Raw genomic sequence first — 12,501 nt, forward strand, 5'->3', positions numbered from 1 at the left:
GGAGCAGACATCAAATCTGAAATTGCTCGTTTCTGCTGCAGCCAAAAAGCATTACACTTAAACCTGGACCAGTTCTGTCCTCAAGTGAACACTTTCATATTCACATCTGGCGATTTTACAACCTGCCTGTAAAATGAAGGACACTGTCGGAGTGTTAAAGAATGGCTCTGACATTCAGGGTTTGTCACAGTTTTGCACATAAATAAGATTATAGTCTATCCATTATACTTCACCTATGGCCTGCTTGATTGGGATGGGAATTAAACTCCGCACAGACATTTCAGCATAAAGGTTCAGTTAATAGTAGTGAGGTTAGTGTCTGTTACCTATCAGCCAATGTCCCTATGTATCAGTAAAATGTCTAAAACCACGAGTAAATGGTTTCATATATTTGAAACTATCTTTGATTAAGTTATTATTGGTTCTCTGACCAATGGTGTATTCAGTGTAATTAATTGTTGCGATTTTTAATTATTTCAGCTGTCCTTTAACAGTAAGCTCTAAAGTTGAATGTTCAGATTGGCATCAGCTTCAGTTCCAGGTCTATTTCAGTGCACAGTATCAGGCTGTAACTGCTGAAATTAAGGCCACACACCAATAAGTGTCTCAATAGGGCATTGGGTCAACATGAGCCACCTGAGCAGACACACTGAGTTGTCTGATTCTGGAAAACCCTCGGGCTCAACACCATAAAAGAGTCAAGAGCAACAAAGGACTAATCAATCGATGATCAAAATGAAATTCATGGCCCAGTACTGTTTGGTGTTTTTTCAAGTAAAAATGTCAAACATTTGCTGGTTCCTACTTCCTAAATGTGAGTATTTGCTACTGTTTTTTTCATTTTGTAAATGAAAGGACCTGGGTTTTGAAACATGTATTTGCAGAGGGGATTTCAATCCATCAATTTGACCTCTGGGAAATTGTAATGAGCATTTTCAACAAGTTTTTGACATTGAGATGAGAAACACTAATTGTGAAAATAATCTGCAGATGAAACAGTTAAATAAATTATCCTTCATTGCAGTCCTGAATATGATATTTCCATAGTCACTGTATGAACTTCAAAAGGTTGCCAGCCACATTGTTTCTAGAACCAGCTCTCTCTGATCGTGCTCTCAGGTCTCTGCTTTTTTGGGAACTGGTGACCATTACTGCCAGACTTGTAAACATGATTTCCATGCAACTGGGGGACCTGTCATGGCCTGTGGATTTTGAATTTGTCACCTGGTAATAATCCTAGGTCAGCAGGACAGAAACACAAAAGCAGAAGGAATGTGATCACCCTGACAGGCGTGGTAGGTTTTGGCACTTACCTGCCTGATGAGGGCCTGAATGGACGTGAAGCGTGCCAGAATCGCTCACCAGAACAGCTCTGACAGAAGCCTTCACTGTGGGAAATACGCACTTGGGCGAGTATGTTTCCTTTCATGCGTGACACCCGTGCAGTCAACCACTGGTTCAGAACAGGGTGGATGGTGACTCATCTAACCATCCAGGATTTTTCCACTTCAGTAAACAACTGCTTTTGTTCTGCTTTGAAAAAGAGGTAATTTACTTATAATAAGGGCTTTACGAGATACGATTTCATCTTAATATTGCCCCCTAAATTTCTCCAGATAAGCTGCCTCCATCACCTCAAACAGACATGTGCAGTGAGTTGAATTAAAGTGCCTTGTCAGTTGGCTTTTTGTCTGAAAATAACACACACATGGCCTAGTAGAGGGCTATATGCATAAGTTCTTCTTCAGAGGTTTATAGCTTCAACATTTGTCCATGCCTACATGACCTGCCCAGTTTTCCTATCATCAAACATTATAAAGCCGAGTCTTCATCATAGACACTCCAGGAAAACTCACTCTGAAACAGGCCCTCTTTAAAAGTCACAGATAGCTTCCTTCTGTCACTGGAGCCAAATAAATAAACTATCTGTCTGGGGTTTTACTACCACTCAAAGCAGGGTGGGGTGTTGATTACTGCAAAACACCAGTGTGGGATGAACAATGGCTGCTTCCTTAAAGTCAAATCATTATGAGAGAAGACCTGAGTTGACTGAATGAACTTGAATTTGGGAACTTTTGCTTAAGCTGTGTCGTAGTACACAAAACAGTGAAGGAACAGCATGGCTATAAACTTCACAAAACAAGCCTTTAAATGGATCTGCAGCTTCCAATGCTCACACGCTTTTCACCAGGAGCCAAATTTTTCCCAATGCTGCACTTCTTTCCAAAACAAACAGACTAAGTGATTAAAATTGGTAAAAAAAAAACACCAAAAACAATGAATCTAGCAGTTTCATGTTAAAATCAGTGTTTCTTAAATACATCTGATAGACAAAAAAGTCAGGACGGGCTGCTTGTTTGTACCTGTCGCACCAAGATGTCTGAAACAGTTGCTGAATTCTCCAAAGAGGTCTACTCATCCATGTAAAAATGAAAACTAAACTTCAAATTGGAAAAAACACTGAATGAAGCTCTGTGTTAAAATATCTCTCATTGATTTTGGTGATTCTCCAGGGGCTTACTTGAGCTGATTGGTTGACCAAAACCTTTCATCCAGTTAGATGATATGAAATCCAAATCAGAAACAAGTTTATTGCCAAGTATGAGAAACAATGAACACAGAAGTACAATATCGAAATATATATAAAGAAATAAGAAGCTATTTAACAGTAGCACTATTATTGCCAAGTAGAGATGTCTGCGTTTAGTCCATTAAATGATCAAACGTCATTGCCCTCGTTATCCTCATACCACAATTACAAGTCGGTTTAAACTAATGATTAGTTTTAGCTGACCCAAAATGCTGTTGACATGTTGTTTCTAAATTGTAGCACAGCCACCTTCCACTAGCCGGCGTTGTAGCTCAGGTGGCTACTTGCCATAATGCTATAATGCACACATACCTGTATGTAAACAAGCACAGATGACAGATGGGATTAGTAGTACGGCATGGATTGTCAGTATTTTGATCTGAAAATCAGAGATAAAGTTGTGTGTAGGCTGTGTCTGGTTAAACTGGGATACTCTACCAGAGCAATGTGTAACCAGCACAGACATGTGGGTGTTGACCTGCGAGGAGGACTGAAGGCTGGAGGTGCAGCTATGCTAACGTTAGCCACACTAGGCCAACCAATTTGACACCATTTACTCACAGACTGTGTGATCCTGTGTTCAGCTGTGTTTAACAGCGTTGTACAGAGTCCTGTACCTTCAGTCTAGTTTTTTTAGTTGGAATTCCAAATTCCTGTTTGGACCCCTAGGAAATTAGTCAGCTTGGAATGTCTCTATTGTCAAGGAACCTCAGATGGTTTTAAAAAATAGAATAAAAGAATAAAGATAAAAGAATCAAAAACAATTTAAAACTATATAAGCAGAACATGTACAAAATGTGTTAAAAAAATACAAAGGAGAGCTGTGCGTTTGTGCAGGAGGGTGCAAAATGATGGTGTGTGCAAAATCTAGCAGTATATGAATACAAATAAGGCAGTTTGCAAATAAACAGGCAATTCCCGAGCCCAGTAAATTACAGCTGAGGTTGTGTCAGGATAAAGTGAAAAACAGCACAGTCCTTCCAGGCGTGTGCATTTTTATCTGAACCAAAACACAAAGTGTTGTCTGCATATGTGCTTTATGTGTCTGTGTGACAAAAAGAAGTCAGTTTGCAGTGTAACAGAAGATACCTAAGCCCAGTGTTTGTTCATGTTACACAATTCTCATTTAGGATCTTAACATTAGTGTGATGTTAAGTGACTCTGGGGTTGCAGATCATGTAGTACAAATGAATGTGACTTCAGACACTAAGAAAGTAGTTGGCATCTGAATGTCCAGTATGCAGCTTGCACTTCTAAAAGTCTGTCTTAAGTGCAAAAGATGTAGGTTGGCTTAGGGTTCAGGGTGCTGAGCTGAAAGAAGGGAAGAAGTAGTCAAATAGAAAAAAAAAAACTGCATGTTTGTTTTTTCTTTTTTTAAGATGTCAACTGACCTTCTCAGTCAAACCAGGATTCATTATTTATCTCCTAAACTCCTCAGGGTTATCGGTCAACCAGAGTTCAGTGTTGCTGCAGCCAAGTGTCAGCCTGGTTGCAGAGTGACAACAAATTCTGGTCTTGATTTGTACTTAGAATTCAAACATGTTGACTCAGACTTTAAATCTACTGAAATGGAATACACGAACAAGCTATTAAGTGTTTTAGTGATAAGTTTATAAAAGATGATCAAAAAACTACCCAAAAGTCATTGTTCCAGCATAATACATTTTATCTGTTTCCAATGTGTCAGCTGTGAGAATCAAAGTATTTTGCTCAGTGGGTCTAATAGCTTCTCCCTGCTATTTAGTGCAGACTGAGTAACCTCTGACAAGTCTAAACCCCTCTTTATATAATGATGGTACTCGGTAAACCACAACAGATCTTTCTCTGCTGGAAACATGTACTTGTGTAGATAAATGTCCATCTTTGAAAGCTTTGAGTTTTGACCTGTCATCTGCAAAAATGCTGATTCATTTTCAAAATAACTATCTTCTTTTTTGCACTTATGCTTCTGGAGATTGATGGGGGCAGTCAGTGTTTTTGAGGGATATGCTTCCCCATACGGGGGCACCGTTTTGTTGTTTCATCAATTATACTGTCGTCTTGGCCTTCTGCATACTTCTTTGTGTGAAATGAGGATTGGTGTTGGGAGTGGCGATAAATTACAGCTGAGGTTGTGTCAGGATAAAGTGAAAAACAGCAAAGTCCTTCCAGGCGTGAGCTTTTTTATCTTAACTAAAACAGAAAGTGTTGTCTGCATATGTGCTGTATGTGTCTGTGTGACAAAAAGAAGTGAGGGGGGAGCAGCTTGAGATTAGAGCGACTTCCAACCGGCTCCATTTTGATAGATAGCGCACCGTATCTTTCCAGTAGTACCTCCGCGAAACATGTGTTTGTGTCGAGTCAAGAGACAGGCCCATCTGAACGAGTTGAACTGCTCGGGTGTGAAAGAGACCAATGCATGCCAGGCTGGAGAGACTTAGTATTCACTGTGGCAGCTTAAGTTATGCCTTTGTGCACCAGAAAGGGGATTATTCAGTGAATCCTGCTCGGTGTCATTCACCAGTCTGCATTTCTAAATCAACAAATATTAATGTAGTGATGTATGAAGAGGCTGCATCTGCCCGTGTGTGCCTACCACTGTTCATTACCACTGTGTGTCTTATCTGGAGTGACAGCATAGATGCCTGCAAAAAATCATAACTTATGGCACAAATGTCATCATGACACATTCACTGTTTTGACTGTAGCCGTTGGTGCCTCATTTCACCATCTGTGCTGTGTACTATGTGTCTGCTGTGGCCTGCAGCTAGAACCAGCCATCAACTCCAGTGAGAGGCCCTGATAGGAAGAGTATGTTCAGGGTACGGGTGCCGTGTTTCTGCCTCCCCTGCAACCAGCCCTTTTCTGCAAATGCCATAATGCCCTTTATAGATTCCTCCACAGATTTCCGACAAACCTACACGTCCACAGTTTATCAATAATGCCCCAGTCAACATTATTTTCTGTGATTATAGGTACAGCATTTCTGTGATGTGAGGCACAGCTGAGAACCACCCACCGCTCTGAAGAATGCATAATCACAGTAAACAATGTCCTAAAGGCAATTACACCTTTTATACAACACTTTCACTGCCTTTTTTTGGTCCATTTCAAAAGTTTTATTTGCAGTGAAGGAATATGAACAAAATCAAGGCATGCATACCATGTTGGCACAATTTAGAGAAAAGCCCAGAGCTTTGTATCCTGGGAATTGTTTCTGAGAAGGTAGCTGGTTTGATTTTGCATATGATCCCAAGTTGATAAACGCTCTCTAAGTTCTGAGTCACACAAGTCTGTTAGTGACTTTTTGTTCTCCTCTCTGTATTCTATAAGCTAAACAGTGAATACATGTGGGAAAGGTGTACTCATCAATCTAGGTTATGAATAAGCAACACAGAAAAATGCACCAGAATAGACCGTTTGGTATTACTTGCAGGTCAAAAGGTCTGCACATCAAAGTGATTGCTAAATTTGTCATTACATTCACATAGCTCAGTGTGTAGTATATCATAATCAGGGAGGCTTAAGAGTGACTCAGTCGTTTAGATTTGTCAACTAGTTGAAATTGAAATGACCATTTAAAGGTCAGAGAAATCTACAAAATATCAAAGCTTAGAATAATGTATTTAACACGGCTACATTTTTGATCACAGAGTCTGCAGGTAACTGATGTGAAATTGGTTTGCTGAGTATGGCTAACATTAGCAGAGCTAGCACCACCGGCCTTCAGTCCTCCTTACGGATTAACATTCACAATCATGTGCTGTTTACTCATTGCTGAGGTCGTGTGGTTTTATGCCAATTTAACCAGACACAAACTACATACAACTTAAGCTCCATTTTTTAGCATCATGGCAGTCACCACTGATCAGAGCTATAGCCCTGAGTGGTGCACTACGGCTTATACAAAACAAATGACCAGCATTTGGGTCTACAATTATACAAATATGAATAACTTCTTTAATAAGTAATTTTGGTGCCGACTAGCAAAGGTGACAAATGTTTAGTCGACTAAATCGGCACAACTTTAGTCCTAAATATACATTTTTAATAATCACTGAAATGCTCCTGAAACATTGGCTCTAAGATGTCTCAGAAAACTTTTAAAATTGGCCCAGTTTCAATTTCTAAAAATTGCTAAATTGGCTTTATATATATATACATATATATATATATATATATATATATATATATATATATATATATATATATATATATATATATATATATATATATATATAACCTGCATGAGAACTACAAGTTTTAAGGTTTTAACTGATCTTCAATAGTTATCAGGTTTTTTAAAGTGTCATGTTTTTGTGTTTTTTCTCAAGAGCTTCTGTTTTCAAAATTAATTATTTCCAGGGCTGTAAATGGCTTCGTCATTTGAATTAAGATTTAATACTGGAATCAAATTCAGGAATTTAAGGAACTGGGTCTAAAACTCAAGGAATGCACAATAAATTAAGCCGGGCAATACCAACTGTACAACATAATTGGGAATTCATCATTAAACACCATGATGTCAGTGTTTTAGCTTTAGAAGCTTTAGGCCAGTTTCTACTTCAAACAAACAACAAACCACCTGAACATGCTTAGTCAAAGGCGTATGACATATAACATAAAAGGAATGTAAGTTTTAATTTTAAATGCACATCAATAAGTGATGGGATATGGTTGCATAATCCATCACACTGCTACGTCTCGTACCCTCATAACATAATTGAATAATTCACCTCTTGGTTGAAAATCAAACAGTCTCCTAGTATAGGTTGAAAGACAGTTCTTACTCCTTCATGGAGGACAGCAGCTTGGATTCACAGCTGGTATAATGGATTTGAAAAGACAGAGTCATGGGGAAAAAAGTATCAAAATGTCTGTTGAGACTTCAGAACTCAGACAGCATAATCTGTTTTTCCGTTGTCCATCTGTATGTTCAGTATGTTCCAAACAGTCAAATGTTTGCCAGAATATGAAGCTAGCAGCAGTTTGGAACACAGTGAGAATATGAATGGACAGTTGAGAAGTATGTAATGCTGCACAGGAGATTTTGAAAGTTTCAGCAAACAATTGGGTGAGGCATGTCAATGTTTTCTACCCCACAAATCGAAGTGCCCAGTCCAAAATGAAGTAAAAAGCTTATTTAGGGATACTGGTATTATTTTATCAGTATACAGTAAGTCAGGATGTGCACAGATGTATAAACAGCAAGTAGTTACTTTAAGAATTGAACTAGATAGTCCCAGCTATATGCCAGCAGTACATTAATCAAAGCTGTTTTAATAACATGAAGGTGCTTTATGTGAAACAAAGTCAACATGCGAAAATGCTCACAGTGATGATTCTAACATTGTTATGTTCAGAGGGTTCAATGCAAACCATGTTAAACTTTTAGTTAAGCAAGATAGCATAATAATATGATAATTTGCATGTCATACGGTTTGCAGAAATGTGGTAAAAATCTACAGAATTTTTGCTCTGGACATCTTCACAGATATTACAGTATAATATCAATGACATCAATGTATCACAATACATACTTAACTGTCTATTTTTTGATGACTCATCACAGTAATTTTCAAAATGTAACACTGAAACCACATGTGACAAACGTGTAGAAAAAGTCAGATAACTACAGGGTTCATCATCTGTGATCCATGCATTCTGTTTGGAAAACGGTATCAATCTAAGAGGGTAGATGTAAAAATATTTCACAGGTGAATTCATATAAAAGGATACCTGAAAGCCAGAATGCTAAAAGTAAAGTTTGTGAAACACCAAAGGTAGTCGGGTTTCTCCAGTGGAAAGCATCATCTGTGTAAAGGACATTGTCTGGCATTCCTGAAGGCAAACCTGCTAACAGCTAAAACATACAGTACATATCCTAAACTTGGATTCACTATTTTCCTTCTTTCTTTATGAATCAAAGCAGCTTTACACCATAAGGAATTTCCTGGAGGATGTCCCAATGTGAGACATTATGGTTCTCCCTTAAACTTTTTGTCGTTTGACTCTAAGCACTAATTAGAGACTCACAGATGGTGAAGAAAAGAGAAACACATCTTTCCCCTGCAAAGACCACAGGCTGCTTGTACTGTATGTGCAGCATGATGAGTCTATATTGTAAGACACCCACCAACCAAGTTTGCACAGCACCTCCGTATGCTGCTTTAGAACACAACCACACAGCAGAATCCAATCTTTATCAAAGACAGCCATGTGAGTGAGCGAGTGCGCTGCCATTTGATGTGTCAAGTTCAAACCTAGTGTAGGTGAAAGCAAGCCCTTGGAAAGGCTTTGCCTCAAAGCCCAGGCAAATCTCATTGTCTGCTTATCAGCCTCAAAATTACTCCGCCTTACAGAGATATTCCCTTAGAGAATTAGGGATAATAGCAGAAGTGATGACTGTCATGATGAGTCCCTATCTCCCTCATGTTCGATGCCCCCCCTCCATTTTTTCAGTTTTCCCTTATTTATCGAATTCCCCACATATTAATATACATTTTATCTCTCTCCAGTTCGTTTAGCTCTGATGTCTTTGATGCCATTTCCTTAACATTGCTAAGAGGCACGCATGCACGGACTTTCATGTTGCAGCTTACAAAGAATAGTGACTCATGCCACAATACAGGGAGCCACAAGATCAGTGTAGGAATTAATTTAATATCTACTTCATTAATGCTTTGGCAAACAGTTCAGATTCTTGTTGCTGGAATACACTAGATTGGCTTAATTGGCAAAGATGAAACCCCAGTAACTGGCGCCAAGTCAAACACTCCTAAACCGAGAAGGGAATCTTGTAAGGCTGACAAGATTGCCTCTTTAGTGTGTTGTCGCCTCTGCTACAAATTTTCCCTTTATGACAACAATTTTCTTTAACCACAGTGTTTTCTGGGCTTAAGCAAGGCTGTTAGAACATCTTGTTCCCTTGTTGCCATGCAGCGTTACATTATCGGTGGACGTCAATGTTTGCCACAAGAGCATTTTGTCCTTCGAGTTCAAAGGAAAAAAAAGAGAAAAGCTCTTATGATGTTTTTCCTTGTTTCTCGTATCCTCAATAATAAAAAGCTTCCTTTAATTTGTTGTGAAGTTTACTGAGTTTGAGCTAAGTATCCAATGCAGCTGTGGTGCCTGAAGGACAGTTTCAACACAGGTTGATATTTTTTTCAGGTTTCCTGCATCCTAAGAGAAGATAAGATAAGATACTCCTTTATTCATCCCACAACGGTACAAAGTACAGTACAAAAATTTCAACAAGAATATATATAAAAAAGAAATGTTCATCAAAGACGACAGATTGGCCATAATTCTCCTGTCAGCCACCACCTCCACAGGCTCCAGAACTGAGCTGGCCTTCTTCACCAGTTAGTTCAGTCTCGCTCCCCAGTATCCTGTCCGCCCACAGCAGGTGAAATCCTTCCGACGTGGCGTTCATGTCAGGTGTTAGCTCCGTAAGCATGATGCTACTCTGGTGCTGGGTTAGCTCGTCCACCTCATCGTAGACAGATCCCACAGTCCCCATAACGGTGGGTGGAAGGACAGGTCGACGCCATCCCTTCTAGCTTGCACCTCAATACCTGCACGTCGTCCTCGTCTCCTTCTTCCCAATTTGCAGGGAACATCGGGCCTAGCATCGTTTAGCATCGTCTAGCATCAACACGCTATGGGCTGCTAACAGCTGATCTCGTATGTAAACAATGTTACCATGGATACACATAGGATCTCCGGACACACACAGGAACAAAAATAGCAAAAAAACACTGCAAACGTAGCCAGTTTGGTGTCTATGGCCAGCAAATGAGTCATTAAAAGTCACGACAGGCTCCAAATACAAAGATAATTAAACAGATATGAAAAAAGAACAACGAAGATAGAGCTGCAACAAGCACTGTTGCAGGCTGTTTTAATATTGATGGAGATTCAAATGTCCCTATCACGTTTTTTTTTTACAGCCGGGGGGGGGGGGGGGGGGCATGGAGGTGTAGTGACTGCTGATTTAGACCATAGACTGTATAAATAATGGCCGTAGTATCAGTGACGTTACCCATCTGTTTCTGAAGCGCTGTTTTGAAGCCAATTGTCAGTGGGAACCATATTGGATATGCTGAACTAAACCAAGCCCCCTAGCCAGCTGCAGTGTTCCCGCCTGTCAATCAAGTCAGCTGTGCCTCTCATTGGAAGACTCGTAATCTCAATATCTTCGAAATTGCTGCATTAGAAAAAAAATCACCCCCTTCTCGATGGAGAAATTAGCTTTCGAGACTACGCTAGTCTTTGTACCAGGCTGTAAACATGTTATTTCAGCTGTTAAATTCTGCTTTTTCTAATTGGTGTGTATGTGGTTTCCAGTACTTCCAGAGCCAGCCTCAAGTGGACACTCAATGAACTGCATTTTTTAAGACTTCCGCATTGGCTTCAAATCTCGTGGCCAGATGTTGCTGCTTGATTTAGACCAAACCTTATAAATATATTAGGTCTGCATGCATGTGTTCTGAAGAAGATGGTTATTTGTCATGTGCAGAGTGTGCAATGTAACAACATGTCACTGCATATATTAGCGCAAAAGATAAAATGTTGCTATTAGGCACAAGCTATTCAACTTCAAATATTTATAAAACAAATGCCGTTTTAATGATGAATAGCAAAACATAATTAAGATATTATTAATAGCAAGATGAAAAATGTTACATCAGCTGGTTTTCAGAATGTGGGGAAACAAGCTCATGGAAAACAGAAACAGCAATATTTAGGTAAAGCCATTTTTAAATGTGACTAATAATATTCCATTCATCTCAATCTTACTGGTTGGCAGCAAAAATCTCAGCTTCACATTTCTCAAAACCCAAGCACATTACTAATTTCACAATTTATGTGCATGGTTTAATAACACTCGAGTAAAGCAAGTGAAAAAAAGAAAGAATAAATGATGAGTGTTTTATCACTTTGATGTACAAATGTACAGAAATGTGTGTAAGCATTTAAGTCTAGTTGTTCTGTCAAAGCTGCAAAACATTATCGAGTGCCAGCTTCTCATGTTTGTCTTAATCATTGTAAATAGATACATACAGTATGTTGTGGATTATAATATGACAAGAATCATTAGAATAAACTGTATTCTTTAAGATAATCTGAAGTGTACAAAGCTGCTCTTTTAATTATTTGTTAATCTTGTGGCTCAGTTAGCATTCTGTATTTCTTTGTCATGTCAAACACACACAGCTGAGGCTAAAATTTGCAAGCTTGCCCATCCAGCACCTGCTGCTCGGACTTTAATTATCCAGGCGGGGAACACAGACACAAACTGAGAGGGAGTCCCATGTCTTTATCTCATTCACAGCTTAGTAAAGAAAATTACTAACAATAAAGGCCAGTTAATAATGTTAGAGACTGTAACACTGCTTGCTTAACCTACCTACCACTTGTTGTGTAGTGTGTGTAATTAGCAGCCCCTGCTGTCTGATTGGAAAAGGGTGCATCACTGTCCTGGATACAGAAATACAAACAATGTATCACACAACGTCCTATCAGGCTGCAGAGTCAGACTGTTTTCCACTTTTCTTCTTTCACTGACAGCACACGAACAACAGGGACAGGCAGGTCAGACAAAATTTAGTGCCATTATACCAGAGTCTAAGAATAGAATCAGATGGTTTTTAGAGGAAACATTGCTTCTCCTAAATGTCAACTTTCAGACTCTGAAAAGAAGAAAAGAAAAAAAGCCTTGTTTGTAGCTAAGCTGCCACATGTTGTTTTGTAAATATAATGGGTTTGGAAATGCTTTTAAGTGAAAAAGTTCAACCCAACTTAAAGAGAAGCACGAGTGCTCTCTCATGAACGAAAACACACAAACGATCAAGAAGCATGTATTCATAACGCGCTCTCACATTCATTCCAAATAGGCTGCAAAGCATGTCTTTTCATCAAAATTGATT

The sequence above is a fragment of the Notolabrus celidotus genome, chromosome 3 (genome assembly GCF_009762535.1).
Source record: "Notolabrus celidotus isolate fNotCel1 chromosome 3, fNotCel1.pri, whole genome shotgun sequence".
NCBI lineage: Eukaryota > Metazoa > Chordata > Actinopteri > Labriformes > Labridae > Notolabrus > Notolabrus celidotus.